Source organism: Mytilus galloprovincialis, chromosome 4 (assembly GCF_965363235.1).
Source record: "Mytilus galloprovincialis chromosome 4, xbMytGall1.hap1.1, whole genome shotgun sequence".
NCBI lineage: Eukaryota > Metazoa > Mollusca > Bivalvia > Mytilida > Mytilidae > Mytilus > Mytilus galloprovincialis.
Genome location: NC_134841.1, coordinates 61632004 through 61650353, shown reverse-complemented (window position 1 = coordinate 61650353; position 18350 = coordinate 61632004). Strand labels below are relative to the sequence as shown.

The 18350-nt window shown below is 32.7% G+C and overlaps 1 long non-coding RNA gene across 1 annotated transcript in view; it reads left to right on the top strand.

Annotated features, from left to right (window-relative positions):
* Nucleotides 1–3526: 3526 nt before the first annotated feature.
* The window catches only part of LOC143072628 (uncharacterized), a 32666-nt gene continuing 17842 nt past the window's right edge, over nucleotides 3527–18350 (top strand). The window contains exon 1 of the long non-coding RNA XR_012977262.1: nucleotides 3527–3639. This is a non-coding gene — a long non-coding RNA (uncharacterized LOC143072628). The remainder of the gene's footprint in view (nucleotides 3640–18350) is intronic.

Below are 18350 nucleotides of genomic sequence, written 5' to 3'. Positions count from 1 at the left end.
CATCAATTGCAATAAACTTTGGAATCTAAATGGTTTATTTGTTTTGTTGAATTATTCATTTTGTTAATTATATATATAATATATGGTCATTGGATTTAGAGAAAATGTCAAAACCAGTAATATTAAAATATGTTTAAAGTGGGCCGTGGGGGCAATCAACCAACATGTAATAATTACTCATTAGTGTTCTATGGCACCCTGGTTCTCGTCTGAGGTTTTCTCCACACAAAGTGAATCCATTTATCAGTTCATTAAAGGATTTTTAAAAAATCAAACATTTTATTTAGATATTTTTTCCTAATCTGGAATATTAGTTTCGGCCCAAGTTTGATGACAAACTATTAAGGTTGATGCATTTATTATTTTTTAAAAGCCATACAGTCTTTCAGCATTGTTCAGTATGATACTGAAAAATGAATAAACAAAGGAGTATGGCCACGATGTGCCTATATTGGCCCTGTGAAATGACAAAAAAAAATATAAACAAGGGGATCCCTTATAGTTAAAACATATCTACTAATATCGTTGTTTGTTATTCTAAAAAAAAAATTCATATTTTCATATAGAAATTGCTTTGTGTCCACTTGTGTCCGCCTGTGTCCCCTCATTTCTAGAAGTTTCATATAGAAATAGCACTGTGTCCAGTTGTGTCCACCTGTAACCAGCATATTTTATAAGTTTTATACAGAAATTACGTTGTGTCCACTTGTGTCCGCCTGTGTCCCCTCATTTTTAGAAGTTTTATATAGAAATAACGTTGTTTCCAGCTGTGTCCACCTGTAGCCAGCATATTTTATAAGATTTATATAGAAATTGCGTTGTGTCCACTTGTGTCCTCCTGTGTCCCCTCATTTCTAGAAGTTTTATATAGAAATAGCACTGTGTCCAGCTGTGTCCACCTGTATCCAGCATTTTTATAAGTTTTATATATTATAGAAATTACGTTGTGTCCACTTGTGTCCGCCTGTGTCCACTCATTTTTAGAAGTTTTATGTAGAAATAACGTTGTGTCCAGCTGTGTCCGTCTGTAGCCAGCATTTTTTATAAGTTTTATATAGAAATTGATTTGTGTCCACTTGTGTCCGCCTGTGTCCCCTCATTTTTAGAAGTTTTATATAGAAATAACGTTGTGTCCAGCTGTGTCCGTCTGTAGCCAGCAGTTTTCATAAGTTTTATATAGGAATTGCGTTGTGTCCACTTGTGTCCGCCTGTAGCACACCCTATTCAGAAGTTTTATATAGAAATAACGTTGTGTCCGGCCAGCTGTGTCCACCTGTAGCCAGCAGTTTTCATAAGTTTTATATAGAAATTGCGTTGTGTTCACTTGTGTCCGCCTGTAGCCCCTCATTTCTAGAAGTTTTATATAGAAATAGCACTGTGTCCACCTGTGTCCGTCTGTAGCCAGCAGTTTTCATAAGTTTTATATAGAAATTGAGTTGTGTCCACTTGTGTCCGCCTGTATCCCCTCAAAAATTTGGGACCCTATTATGCAGAATTTTTTTTTTCGGTTTTCGGTCATAGCACGGTTAACTTGAAAAGAGGAGCTATATGTAGATAAAAATTTATGAATGTAAAACTATTAATAAATCTTCTGAATATAGTAATACATAAACAACACATATTTGTGATACAGAATTTACTCAAAATTGTCCAAAATCTGCTCTTCGGGTCTGGGCAGAAACAAACTTCTCTATTACTTGGTCAACATTCACACTGAAATCTCGATGAATATGCAGTAATATAATGCTATGTACCTTTCGTTGTTCATTGTTGATCGTACATTTGTTTTCAATTACATACGTAGTACTGTGACTCAGATAGATCTCAGGGCCATCATGGTATGGTAGCACTCGCGAGATGTTATAAACCAGCGTACGTGTTCAGCATCGAGCGACCTCCCAATTGAATTCGTCAAAATTACATGCTAGGTCAGTTTCGTATGTTTCAGACAATATTGAGATTTGTTCGTTTGTGATATTTCCTACAACACGATGAAGCAGATACAGCACAAAGAAGCGATTTTCTGATAACTTGACGCGACTCCACTCTCCAGTTGCCTTATCATATGGTCTATGAACGCAAAAAATAATGAGACTTTCCAATACTGTTTTGGCGTGGTTGCAGGGTGATTGGCCTCGGCATATTTTCAAAGATATCGAAGGGATCTGATAATTCTAATGCCGATTGGTACATCTCATTCCAAACTGATGAACTGTACACTGTAAAATGTGCTCCAAAACTACATATCTTAGACTGAGTATTACAAATTCAAAAGTAAAAATCTTGTAAAAGATACAAATAATCTTCCGATTTTGTCATAATCTCCAAAAAAATTTATTTTGAAACCAAATATCGTTATTTAATGATATTTCATCAATTAAAAAAAGTGACAACATAGGTGTTTCCTTTAACATTAAATTTATAAATTTTTATTTTGCCATTTCTTTTTTTGCATGCCGAATCAATGTGCACGCAACTTCGGAGCTACGATCTTTTTCTGAATGAACAGCTTCATCAACACATGTAACTAGGTTGTCAAACTAATATCCGGGATAGACGGAAAAGACACCAACAGTCTCCGATTCCGATTGACCAACTCATCTCTCTCTCTTCTGTTTTTGTTTTTGTTTTTGTTTTTTTTGAAAACGACGTGGATGCACGTGCTGTCGTGCCTCCGGGTAGCTACGCCCCTGGAAATAGCGTTGTTTCCACTTGTGTCCGCCTGTAGCCCCTCATTTCTAGAAGTTTTATATAGAAATAACGTTGTGTCCAGTTGTGTCCGCCTGTAGCCCCATATTCAGAAGTTTCATATAGAAATAACGTTGTGTCCAGTTGTGTCCACCTGTAGCCCCCATATTCAGAAGTTTCATATAGAAATAACGTTGTGTTCAGTTGTGTCCGCCTGTAGCCCCCCATATTCAGAAGTTTTTATGCTAGGATTAGTACTGTGTACAGCTGTGTCCATCTGTAGCCAGCAGATTTTTAAGTTTTATATAGAAATAACGTTGTGTCCAGCTGTGTCCGCCTAAATCACAAGTTTTATATAACACTGGGCTACTGTAACCACTATAATAGACATTAATTGTTTATCTGTTTATATAGTTATATATATACGTGTCCATGTATCCCCGGACACAAAATGCATGCTAACTATATTTTGCACCGAAAATAGGACATATCTAAAAAAAAAAAAAAAACACCATAAAACATTCGTATTTTTGAATACATTTTTAATGGTACGACTTCCCAGTGGTATGACTTTACGTTGGTACGAGTTAACTTTTTGGGTACGAGTTGACATGGTACGAGTTTCCGGTGGTATGAGTTAACTTGTTTCCCCCTTAAGTGCCTCACTAATAGCCAATCAAAAAGCTCCATTCTTTATCAAGTTGAAACGACAAAGAATACAAAATTATTAAAATATAAACTTTTTACATTTTCTAACATTAATCGTAAAATAAAACATTTCTATAACAGTTTCCACAAAAATTAAGGTAAAATGCTTTATTGTTTTAATCAACCAATGAAATCGCTAGCCTTTCATCTGATGTAATGGCGATACATGATTACATGCTGAAGATATGATCTATACGAAGATCGACAAGTTTAAACAAAATGCATAACCTTCAGTGGGGAAAAGTAAGTTATAGAACTCGAATTAAGAAAAGAGTGCACATAAGTAAGTTTGGCTGTCATTGTCCAAAAATGACAGAAAGTATGTCTAAAATAGTAAAGTGAAAGTGATCCCGAAAAAGTTTCGGACGAAAAAGTGCGGGAACTTTCTCAAAATAACAACAAGTCTAAAAAATCTGAATATCACAATATTCCTCATTTTCTACCCATTTGTTGGTACAAGTTAATAAACAAACACAATTATTAAAGCATTTGCAATGACTAGATATTAAAACATAAAAATATGGAAAGTAATTTTAACAAAATCTTGATGTTTACAATTTATGCAAAAATGAAAACATTCCCGACTTGGAATAATTTATCACAGGTATTTGGGGCATGGACCCCCCCTTTTTTTTGACCTCTCTAAAAAAAAAATTGTTTGGTGTTTTTTTTATTTTATTTTCAATTTTCTACAATGTATAAACATATATCAAGTCTCAACAATCCATTGCTAGTCGATTGCAATAGGGCTCTTCACGGTTAGTTCGGCCATATTGGATAGGGGGCAGATTTTCATAATAGAGGTAAAAATGGTGTGAAAAATACGGGAAAACATCATTAAAACAGAGCTGTTGCTTGGAAACACACATAGGATTTCCCACACTTTCATACCATTTCCACCTCCTTCCAAAAAATCTGCCCCCTATCCAATATGGCCGAACTAACCGTGAAGAGCCCTATTACTTTTTTACTATCCATACGAGCCCCAAGTGAAAAATGAAGAAGGTAATTACCTTCGATGACTGACCTACTTTCACTTTGGAGTATCAGGTCAGGAAATCGATAAAAATTTCATATAAAAACTCACTTACTTTTCATAAAAAGTACATCCTTAGATTCCTGAGATATTTTTCTCGACGTTTAAATAGGTCACATGGTGATCTGCGGAGGTTTTGTGTCTTGTTTTACTGATTTTGTTCTACAATTGTCGTCCGTTTGTACCTCGATGCACAGAAGTGAAAATACAGCGCCATCTGCGTGGTCTTTGGTTCTGTTTCTATAAGTCGGAAATCAGTTGGTTGAGCCTAGCGATGTCGATAAACGATTGGGATTTTGTTCAATCGATTGTCGTTTAAGTTTTCGGACCTTTAGCTTATCAACTTCCGGTCCGTTTGCGGTTTGCATTTTATCAGTCTGCACCAAAAACTTTTGAGAGTACTAGTCCACTGGACTAGTAATTATTTAAATTTACTAGTCCTGAATAATTTCCACTAGTCCGACACCGGTGAGGGTCGCGAAGCGACCTGAACCAGCTAGGGGGGTTTGGGGGCATGCCCCCCCAAAAAAATTTTGAAATCTTAGATGCAAAATCCTGCATTTTGAGCACACCTGAAAGGGTTTAAGCTGGTTAAAAATTATTTTTTTTTAGCTAATTTTAAGGATTTTACATTTGCAAAAAATTATTGAACAAGGAAAACTTCCTACACTATTAATTTTTAGTCATGATAAGTTCATAACAAAAACAATGTCAGAGTTTCCAAGTAATTTATAGTTTTTTTTATTCCTCATAGTCTTTTAATAATTGCTTTAGATTTAATTTAAACATCCCTTTAGCAAAATTGGTTTTGTTATTTTCTTTGCAGTACGTGCAAAACATTAAGAATTCAGTTCAATTCAAAGTTTTATTGCCATATATAAACTTTAGTTTGTGACATATAAGAACAACAAAAACAAATAAAGACAATAAATTATAAGTCACTCAATATATATATATATATATATACTAATTCAGGTAAATATTAAAGGGTCCCCTGTCCTCAGTTCCATTGACTTTTTTTTTATAAAGGATAATAGTTTTTTCACTTGTGTTGGTGTTGATGGGTTAAGTTAAAGTATAAAAATATGTCATTGTTAGTGAGATTAGCAAATGAATTATTTTCTCTGTTAATGCAATTAAAATATGTTAATCTAATATTTGAATTGTGAGAACAATTTATTAATAAATGTTTTTCATCATCTAGTACTTTGATTTTTTTTGCAAAGTGAGGAATTTGAAAATGCCTTTCTTTTTTAATTAATAAATGAATGGTCACTGATTTGTAAGTTTTGTAATTAATTTTCTAAATTTAAAGTTTGAGTTAGAGAGGTAAGGTTTGATCAATAGATTTGGATCAAGTCCTTTATACAAATTTAATTTACTTTTATCATCAATATATCTCAACTTATCCATCAACAGGTTGTTGTAGTATGAGTTTATTTATTAAGGATGACGGTCATTCTTCCAACTACACGAGATCCGAAACCCTCTGGTCCTGGTTACCTCGGATTTTTTGTTTGTTCAGAAACGTCATCATTTGATCTCTTTCGTTTTATAGCTTTCCTGGCTTTGACCCATCGGTACATTGAAGAATGTTTACGTTCTCCGGTCTTTCTAATTACCAAAAAAATCGAAGTGTACCAACACGATGTTGTTAAGATAACTCATAATGACATACATCTATTTTAATAACTTTATTGATGATGTGAAGTAAACTTAAACATTTTTATAACATTAAAGATATATAATTAATCGGGGGAAAACTTGTTAGTCTTTTCGTTTTATAAACAATTGCCGTCATTATTAGAAAATTTAATGTGTCCGTGTTGGTCCACTTTCTTCTGGTTATAAGACAGATCGAGTTACCGGAACTATTGCGACTGGTTTTCGTTTCTGTTTCACTTCCTCGGGAAATGTACAAATTATCGATCTCGATAGTTTAGACTTCGCAACGCATTGATTTGACGATCTTTTCTACATTACTTGTCAATTTGAACTTCAAAAATGTTCAAATTTCAAATAACATAGAAAGGACGTTATATTTCTTACTAGTCCGGTCGGGCTAGCGATAAATAAAATTTACTAGTCCGAGCTGAAAATTACAAGTCTGGGGCATCGGGCTAGTGGTTAACGTCGCAGACTGTTTTATATGCGCAGTCAAACAAAAAATATCAGTCGATGACAATAACAATGTCAAACATCCTATAATTAAAAGACATAACTAATTTCCTTCTTTATAAACGTGACAAAAGCATTGACTATAAACATAAACAGAATGATGGAATGTTATTTAAAATTTAAAATAACTTTGTATGAAATACTTTCTTTCAATACCGGTACTTGTTACATGAGAGCATACATAAAATCCTTCTGATTTTAGACAAAATAATTACTTTGCTTCATTAGAACGTGTTGCAAATTGCCTTTTATTAATGTTTCATCCATTTGTAGCATCAAAAACATCATATTTCTTTCCAAATTGCTTGTCAGACATCGTTTATTTTTGTAAATTTTCTGAAATTTGTCCACCGTTGAAAAATATAAAAATCACAAATCAGATACGGTTCAACTATGTAATAATTCCGCATTCTTGCAATTATAAGTTCAGACTCACGAATGACACAATTTACAGAAAAATTATGATCACAAAAGTGAATAAAAGCATTCTACGCCAATTTACAGACATTGGCTTAATCCCTTTTGTTTACTGTATATATTTCAATGCAAATGCATTGTTTTATTTTTTTTCTGTTAATTTTAGATTTCTTAAAGTTTAAAACTTTATATATCTTTTCTTAATTAGAAGCATTCAAATGCTTATACAGCTATGTTATTGAAATTGTAATTTGAGTTACACCTGTAATGGTGGTCACTTTGTTTACTTGTCTATATTCTATTTATTTGGGGATACAGTCGATTCCACTTAATTGCATACCGCTTAATAGCATAATTCGGTTAATTGCATACTTTTCTCCTGCACGAAACCATTTCCCATTCACCTAATGTTAAATTGTCCGGTTATATGCATAGCCTTACAAGTGGCATTTCGGTTTATTGCATAGAAAATAATCGCCAGCTAGATATGCTCTGTTAAAACTGACGAGATTTTTGACTGGAAACGGCAATTTTGGTAAGTATATTTTACTTGAATGCATCATAATTTTCATTATTATTTCACATTTACTTGTGTGTAATTCAAATAAAGTTTTAAAACAGTATCTTTCGTGTTTATATGATTATAAAAAAGTCCTCGATGTGTACACAGGTAAAGTTTCCCATATTCTATTTTAAGCCTCGAGGTCATAAAAATGTCAATCAGCTGATTGTTGTAAAAACACAACCATTCTATGATCTTCTATCTCAAAAGGTGTTAATTATTGATTGGATTTCAAACATTGTTCATAAGATTCCATTTTGGCTGAATTTTTAAAACATTAACGCCTGCTAATTATCGATCATTTATATATCCAATGTGTAATCTCGTAATTCAGCTTGGGTGATCTACATTTATGTTAAATATTACAGGGCTTTTATATATGGTTGAAGAATTTTATACATTAATCTTTTCTTTTTAATATTTTTTAAAAGAAAATTAACTTCTGATTATTATATATTTCTCACTTTCAACACTCGTGTCCAGCAAATAACCCGTGCATGGCCCCATCACCTGTGAACTGCTTTGCATAAACAAAACTAGCGGTGTTAAAGTAACAGTGTCACATCACTGTGTAATCGGTAAATACTGAATATCAAAGGCAGTTCATTGCACAATTATTGTTTACAATGATTATAAACTGTGTAGTATTGTTAAACAGTTTATTTTAAACAAGGGGTAACAATGTAATTTGTACATCTGGGTCATAGAAACAAATCTATTTTTAGAACAATTTTATTTTCGTATCTCAGGTAAAGGAAAAATCGGTACATAAATAAACTAAACAAAATGTGTTTATAATCTTTATTGAAAGAATACACAATGAAATAAAATGTATGACACTAGACAAATAACTTTTATTAGAATAAATAAGCATTCAATATGTTGTAAGTGGACTATGGACGTTCATCTTCCTTCTTTGTTGATCTGCACTATCTATGTTATTTGACTCCGTAATTTGGCATTTCGGATATAAGCATACTCCGCTTTATTGCATAATTTCGTCTGACAAATAGGCTATGCAAATAACCGGAATGTACTGTATTGGTTAACTTTAGAATTACTTATAGTTCCGCAACTCTTTCTTCCGAGACCGGCCATGAAATTATCCTTGTCGGGACTTCCTGTTCTGGCACGTGCCCGGCTGGGCTCGTTGTCCATAGGAACTATAAGTATGACGTCACTCACCGGGTTCTGGGCAGTCTACACTAAGGATTTGAAATGAGCAGACGCTCATACTTTGGCTTGGGAATATGGAACTTTATTTATACAAGTAGACTAGCCACCACCGTATATTTATTTATGTAAACTTATGTTCAACCATTTATATGTCTTTAAAATAAACATCTTGTTTATATTCACGTAGTTTTACGTACTTTGTCTAATATCTCAGAACTTGGGTAGACAACGGGAAACCAAGGCCAGTGGAAACTTCCACTCCCGTTACACACCATTGAAATTTAGAAATGTAAGTGTCACTGTTGGTAATTAATGTTGTAATTATGGGATAAAATATGTTCAATCTGAATCTTGATTCTTATTAATTCATTGTTTTAATTGCTAAATAAAATATGAAAAGAAAACTAAAGATCAAATATGAATATATAAACTCTGCAATGATATGGAATATACACATTAGACATGTACAATGAGACTTAATGCGTGATTTCATTTTAAAAATGTGCAAGGTATAATGATGCGATTATAACCGATAGTCGGTTGGTTGCTGTGAACCGATTGTAATAGATAATCGGTTGGTGATTTCAACCGATTATCCAACACTAATTAGAGGGACCTCAAGGTCATCCTTTGTAAAAAATATATGCCCTGGGGGTTACTTGTAACGGTATTAAGGGGAGATATATAATTAATCCAAATGACTTCATAGGGGGTGAACAATAAAGATTGTTTTATACTGTCAGGTTTGAGGAAACAGTAGGTTATACTTTGTGTATAATGTATTAAGGGGAGATAATTACTCCAAATAACTTCATAGGTGGTGAACAATAAAGATTTGTGTTATACTGTCACAGTCTGTCAGGTTTGAGGTAATGGCAGGTTATACTTTGTATATAATGTATTAAGGGGAGGTAATCAATCCAAATGACTTCATAGGGGGTGAACAATAAAGATTTGTTTTATACTGTCGGGTTTGAGGTAACGGTGGGTTATATATACTTTGTGTAAAATGTATCAAGGGGAGATAATCAAATCAAATAACTTTATAGGGGGTGAACTAAAAAAATGTTTTATGCTGTCAGGTTTGAGGTAACAGAAGGTTATACTTTGTGTATAATGTATTAAGGGGAGATAATCAATTGAAATGTCTTCATAGGGGGCGAACTAAAAAAATGTTTTATGCTGTCAGATTAGAGGTAACAGAAGGTTATACTTTGTGTAAAATGTATTAAGGGGAGATAATTAATCCAAATAACTTCATAGGTGGTGAACAATAAAGATTTGTTTTATTCTGTCAGGTTTGAGGTAACGGTAGGTTATATATACTTTGTGAAAAATGTATTAAGGGGAGATAATCAAATCAAATGACTTCATTGGGGGCGAACTAAAAAAATGTTTTATGCTGTCAGATTAAAGGTAACAGAAGGTTATACTTTGTGTAAAATGTATTAAGGGGAGATAATTAATCCAAATAACTTCATAGGTGGTGAACAATAAAGATTTGTTTTATACTGTCAGGTTTGAGGTAACGGTAGGTTATATATACTCTGTGTATAATGTATTAAGGGGAGATAATAAATTCAAATGACTTCATAGGGGATGAACTAAAAAATTGTTTTATGCTGTCAGGTTGAGGTAACAGAAGGTTATACTTTGTGTAAAATGTATTCAGGGGAGATAATTAATCCAAATACAGGGGTTTATCTCGGTATTTTGGGAAAAAGGACCCTGGCCAGTTTTGGGAATTTTTTAGCGCAGTTTTCAATGAAATTGGGAAAAACAACCAATATACCAGATGTACGTTTTAGTGTGTTTAGTTCATTAAATTTGTTTTTAAATATAACAACATGGCATTAAAGTTTATTTGAGTATCAAAATAATGAGTTCTAACTTTTTAAAGGATTGTTATTTTTTTTAATATGACATGAAAATTTGTGAACTAAAATATTTTGAGTTCTGTATAAAATGTATCCTGTTTCTATTTTCTTTTATATATATATATATATATATATATATATATATATATATATATATATATATATATATATATATCTTTTACTTTTCAATTTTAGTGTTGCTATGATAGCTGTCACATGTTTGGTTCTTTTTATTAACTGTATTTGATTGACAAACACAGAATTATATACTTGTTCGTTTCCGGGTTTGATCTGTTTTTAGTATTTTCCCACACTTCCTGTTTATTTATGGCAGCCATTGTTTGTCAAATGTTGTTTGTCATTCAATATGTTTCAACTTGGATTTACACATTACTTGTTGACGATTTTTGACATAAAGCTAGCTGTTGAATAAAATAAACATCTCTGTCATGAATAATAAAGATGAAAATAAATTTTGTGATCATTTGGGAATTTTAATCCCAAAATTGGGAAAAATGTAGGGTTTTAAACTTTTTGCTGTTGGGAATGGGTCCGAAAACCGGACCCTGTGGAATGCTAAAAAAATCCATGAAATAACTTCATAGGTGGTGAACAATAAAGATTTGTTTTATACTATCAGGTTTGAGGTAACGGTAGGTTATCATGTTATATATACTCTGTGTATAATGTATTAAGGGGAGATAATTAATCCAAATGACTTCATAGGGGGTGAACAATAAAGATTGTTTTATACTGTCTGGTTTGAGGTAATGGAAGGTTATACTTTGTGCATAATGTATTAAGGGGCGATAATCAATTGAAATGACTTCATAGGTAGTGAACAATAAAGATTTGTTTCATACTGTCAGGTTTGAGGTAACAGTAGGATATATATACTTTGTGTATAATGTATTTAGGGGAGATAATCAATCCAAATGACTTCATATTTGGTGAACAATAGAGATTTGTTTTATACTGTCAGGTTTGAGGTAACAGTAGGTTATACTTTGTGTATAATGTATTAAGGGGAGATAATCAATCTACTTGACTTCTGTTCATACAGGGTGAACAAAAAGATTTGTTTCATACTGTAATATTTGAGGTAAAGGAAGGTTATACTTTGTGTATAGTGTATTAAGGGCAGTCTGCACGGTAAGCCACTAGTCCGATGCCCCAGACTAGTAAAATTAAATTCGGACTAGTAAGTTTTGCAAAAACTTTGTTTGGACCAATAAGAAAAATGTCTGAATATTGGTCTCCGGACTAGTGGTTGAAAAAGTTTTTGGTGCAGACTGTAAGGGGAGATAATCAATCGAAATGACTTCATAGGCTGTGAACATTAAAGATTTGTTTTATACTGTCAGGTTTGAGGTAACAGTAGGTTATACATATACTTTGTGTAAAATGTATCAAGGGTAGATAATCAATTCAAATGACTTTATAGGGGGTGATCTAAAAAAAATGTTTTATGCTGTAATGTTTGAGGTAAAGGAAGGTTATACTTGGTGTATACTGTATTAAGGGGAGATAATCAATCCAATTGATTTCAAAGGGGGTGAACAACAAGATTTGTTTTATACTGTAATGTTTGAGGTAATAGTAGGTTATACTTTGTGTATAATGTATTAAGGAGAGATTATTAATCCAAATGACTTCTAAGGAGGAGAACAAAACAATTGTTTTATGCTGTCAGGTTTGAGGTAACGGAAGGTTATACTTTGTGTATAATGTATTAAGGGGAGATAATCAATCCAAATGACTTCTAAGGAGGTTAACAAAACAATTGTTTTATGCTGTCAGGTTTGAGGTAACGAAAGGTTATACTTTGTGTATAATGTATTATTTGAGATAATCAATTGAAATGACTTCATAGGTGGTGAATGATAAAAATTTATTTTATTACTGTCGGGTTTGAGGTAAAAGTAGGTTATATATATATACTTTGTGTATAATGTATTAAGGGGAGATAATCAATTCAAATGACTTCTAAGGGGGTGAACAAAAAAATTGTTTTATGCTCTCAGATTTGAGGAAACGGAAGGTTATACTTTGTGTATAATGTATAAAGGGGAGATAATCAATCCAAATGACTCCATAGGGGGTGAACAACAAGATTTGTTTTATACTGTGATGTTTGAGGTATTGGTAGGCTATACTTTGTGTATTATGTATTAAGGGGAGATAATTAATCCAAATGACTTCATAGGGGTTTCAACAAAAAGATTTGTTTTATACTGTAATGTTTGACGTAATGGTAAGTTATACTTTGTGTATATATATAATGCATTAACCCTTTCACCGATTGCTGCCCAGACAGAAGCTACTCTGAGACGATGGCTTCCCTGGCTACTATTACTCAAGTGGGAGATCTTCATAATAAATGTCAATAAAAACTTGTTTGTAGTTATTTGTGTATTTATTTCATTCACTAACACCATGTTCACAGTTTTATTCATGTTTTGATAATTTTTTCTTCATAAAATGTTCAAATTGTCAAATTTTCAACATTTTTTAGGTGAAATTCTCAAAATTCCGCTCTTTGACCCCAAATCGTAATTTTTTAACCCAAAACGGCAAAATTTTGAAAAATTTTATGAGGCTGTACAAATTCCTCACACTGAACGATGTCCATTCCAAGTGTTTTGTACATAAAACGACATTTTATGTCAAAAAGTATACTAGTTTGTTTTCAATTCTTCCATATTCTTTCAAAAAAAATGTTCCCTCATTTCAAATTCTCGTCAATTCCGTAAATTTCCTCTGATTTTGACATGATTTTCAACAAACGGAAGTGCCATGTTTACACTTTCATCCGGGTATTCATCAAAGAAAGATAACTCGTGTTTGCACTGTTTTAAGCGCATATATTTATAAAAGAGGTATTCCGATCCCGGTAAAACGGGACTCATCGTCAGCTGTCTGAAGAGTGAATCCCGGTAAACCGGGACTCATCGGCGAAAGGGTTAATGGTGAGGTTAGATCAATCGATATGACTTTATAGGTGATGAACGATAAAGATTTGTTTTATACTGTAATGTTTGAGGTAAAGGAAGGTTATACTTGGTGTATAATGTATTAAGGGGAGATAGTCAATTGAAATGACTTCATTGGTGGTGAATGATAAAGATTTGTTTTATTACTGTCTGGTTTGAGGTAACGGTATGTTATATATACTTTGTGTATAATGTATTAAGGGGAGATAATCAATCCAAATAACTTCTAAGGGGGTGAACAAAAAAATTGTTTTATACTGTCAGGTTTGAGGAAACGGAAGGTTATACTTTGTGTATAATGTATAAAGGGGAGATAATCAATCCAAATGACTTATAGGGGGTGAACAACAAGATTTGTTTATTTACTGTCAGGTTTGAGGTAATGGTAGGTTATACTTTGTGTATAATGTATTAAGGGGAGATAATCAATCCAAATGACTTCTAAGGAGGTGAACAAAACAATTGTTTTATGCTGTCAGGTTTGAGGTAACGGAAGGTTATGCTTTGTGTATAATGTATTATTTGAGATAATCAATTGAAATGACTTCATTGGTGGTGAATGATAAAGATTTGTTTTATTACTGTCTGGTTGAGGTAACGGTATGTTATATATACTTTGTGTATAATGTATTAAGGGGAGATAATTAATTCAAATGACTTCTAAGGGGGTAAACAAAAAAATTGTTTCATTCTGTCAGGTTTGAGGTAACAGAAGGTTATACTTTGTGTATAATGTATTATTTGAGATAATCAATTGAAATGACTTCATAGGTGGTGAATGATAAAGATTTGTTTTATTACTGTCTGGTTGAGGTAACGGTATGTTATATATACTTTGTGTATAATGTATTAAGGGGAGATAATCAATCCAAATGACTTCTAAGGGGGTGAACAAAAAAAATATTTTATACTGTCAGGTTTGAGGAAACGGAAGGTTATACTTTGTGTATAATGTATAAAGGGGAGATAATCAATCCAAATGACTTATAGGGGGTGAACAACAAGATTTGTTTATTTACTGTCGGGTTTGAGGTAATGGTAGGTTATACTTTGTGTATAATGTATTAAGGGGAGATAATCAATCCAAATGACTTCTAAGGAGGTGAACAAAACAATTGTTTTATGCTGTCAGGTTTGAGGTAACGGAAAATTATACTTTGTGTATAATGTATTATTTGAGATAATCAATTGAAATGACTTCATTGGTTGTGAATGATAAAGATTTGTTTTATTACTGTCGGGTTTGAGGTAACGGTAGGTTATATATATATACTTTGTGTATAATGTATTAAGGGGAGATAATCAATTCAAGTGACTTCATATGCGGGTAACTTAAAAATTGTTTTATCCTGTCAGGTTTGAGGTAATGGAAGGTTATACTTTGTGTATAATGTATTAAAGGGAGATAATCAATCCAATTGATTTCGAAGGGGGTCAACAAAAAGATTTGTTTTATTACTGTCAGGTTTTAGGTAATGGTAGGTTATACTTTGTGTATAATGTACTAAAGGGAGATAATCAATCCAAATGGCTTTATAAGGGGTAAACAACAAGATTTGTTTTATACTGTCAGGTTTGAGGTAACGGTATGTTATATATACTTTGTGTATAATGTATTAAGGGGAGATAATCAATCCAAATGACTTCTAAGGAGGTGAACAAAGCAATTGTTTTATGCTGTCAGGTTTGAGGTAACCAGAGTTCACGAAAATGGTCGGTCCTGTCGGTCCTAATGGTCAAAATGAGGCTCGGACCAGTATTTTGAAACCTAGTGCCGGTCCTGATGACCGATGTAAAAACGGCCGTTGTTCCTATTTTATCGGTAATTAGTTGTACCGCAACTAATTTCGATATGTGTTTACATCGGTCTTCAGATGTACCTGCTGCTAATTTCCGGTACTGGTTTCCTGTTATAAAAAAACTGAAACTTATGGAAACCGAAGTGCCGATCTACACGTGGCCTGCTAAATTTGTTCTTGGCAAACAATCGGCGATTGAAATCTTAGATGGAGTTAACAAATACTAAGAAAATGATTCATTTGATGAAATAGATAGAGAAGATGACTTTAATTAAGAACAATCAGAAGAACAGAACTGGTCCTTCATTATTAATTTGTCCGTAGCTGTGAAAAATAAAACTAATAATAATAAAGATATTTTAGGATAAAATATGTTATTATTTTTATTTTAGGATCAAATTGACAGATTTTTTTAGGACTGGCTAAAATTTTGTAGGACTGACAAATAATCTTGCTTTGTCAGTCCCATGACCGACGGGTCAAACGAAGTTTTCGCGAACTCTGGGTAACGGTAGGTTATACTTTGTGTATAATGTACTAAAGGAAGATAATCAACCAAATGGCTATATAGGGGGTAAACAACAAAGATTTGTTTTATACTGTAATGTTTGAGGTAATAGTAGGTTATAGTTTGTGTATAATGTATTAAGGGGAGATAATCAATTGAAATGACTTCATAGGTGGTGAACGATAAAGATTTGTTTTATACTGTCAGGTTTGAGGTAACGTTAGGTTATATATACTTTGTGTATAATGTATTAAGGGGAGATAATCAATCCAATTGATTTCAAAGGGGTTGAACAACAAGATTTGTTTTATACTTTTAATGTTTGAGGTAATGGTAGGTTATACTTTGTGTATAATGTACTAAAGGGAGATAATCAATCCAAATGGCTTTATAGGGGGTAAACAACAAGATTTGTTTTATACTGTCAGGTTTGAGGTAACGGTATGTTATATATACTTTGTGTATAATGTATTAAGGGGAGATAATCAATCCAAATGACTTCTAAGGAGGTGAACAAAACAATTGTTTTATGCTGTCAGGTTTGAGGTAACGGAAAGTTATACTTTGTGTATAATGTATTATTTGAGATAATCAACTGAAATGACTTCATAGGTGGTGAATGATAAAGATTTGTTTTATAACTGTCTGGTTGAGGTAACGGTATGTTATATATACTTTGTGTATAATGTATTAAGGGAAGATAATCAATCCAAATGACTTCTAAGGAGGTGAACAAAACAATTGTTTTATGCTGTCAGGTTTGAGGTAACAGAAGGTTATACTTTGTGTATAATGTATTATTTGAGATAATCAATTAAAATGACTTCATAGGTGGTGAATGATAAAGATTTGTTTTATTACTGTCTGGTTTGAGGTAACGGTAGGTTATATATACTTTGTGTATAATGTATTAAGGGGAGATAATCAATTCAAATGACTTCTAAGGAGGTGAACAAAACAATGTTTTATGCTGTCAGGTTTGAGGTAACAGAAGGTTATACTTTGTGTATAATGTATTATTTGAGATAATCAATTGAAATGACTTCATTGGTTGTGAATGATACAGATTTGTTTTATTACTGTCGGGTTTGAGGTAACGGTAGGTTATATATATATACTTTGTGTATACTGTATTAAGGGGAGATAATCAATTCAAATGACTTCATATGCGGGTAACTTAAAAATTGTTTTATGCTGTCAGGTTTGAGGTAATGGAAGGTTATACTGTATGTATAATGTATTAACCCTTAGACTGCTACGCGCGACTATTGTCGTTCCGATAAGACAGTCTGCTACTGCTACTCGCGACTATAGTCGTTTTCCATAACTCGTTTGTTTACACAGTTACCATGGAATGGGCGGAGTCGATATTCATGAGATTGCAGCAGTTGCGACTTATATGGATTCTGATTGGTTAAAAATCTGCGTTCTTTCGAATGTCTCTTGACTTTTAATGAGGTATAAGCGATGAACCGAAAGTGAAAATTTTTGATAAAAAAAGTGACAAAATGGCGGACATTATTATAGAGGTAAACAAAGGTAAACTTATGTTTTCATGTTTTATTAACGAATCCATCAATGTAAAAGTATCCAGGACTTCAGAACTGAACCAATATAGTTAACAAGAGGCTGTCACAACGACAGCAAACCGGATTTATTAACATTTATTTGTGTCCTGGCAATATCACAAGAACCATTACTGATGAATGGTGAAAGTGAAAATCGTCAATATCAAATTTGACCTCCATTTTGTCATCAGTATCAACATATTAAAATTTGAAAAGCTTAGATTGAAAGGTTCATGAGTAAATGCAACAACGTGAATGGAAACCCCATTTTACAATCTTTCAAGAACCATAACTCCTGAACGGTATAAGTAAAAATCGACATTATTGTTTTATACTGTCGGGTTTGAGGTAACGTTAGGGTATATATACTTTGTGTATAATGTATTAAGGGGAGATAATCAATCCAATTGATTTCAAAGGGGTTGAACAACAAGATTTGTTTTATACTTTTAATGTTTGAGGTAATGGTAGGTTATAATTTGTGTATAATGTATTAAGGGGAGATTATTAATCCAAATGACTTGATACAAGGGGTGAACAACAAGATTTGTTTTATACTGTAATGTTTGAGGTAATGGTAGGTTATACTTTTTGTATAATGTACTAAAGGGAGATAATCAATCCAAATGGCTTTATAGGGCGTAAACAACAAGATTTGTTTTATACTGTCAGGTTTGAGGTAACGGTATGTTATATATACTTTGTGTATAACGTATTAAGGGAAGATAATCAATCCAAATGACTTCTAAGGAGGTGAACAAAACAATTGTTTTATGCTGTCAGGTTTGAGGTAACGGAAGGTTATACTTTGTGTATAATGTATTATTTGAGATAATCAAT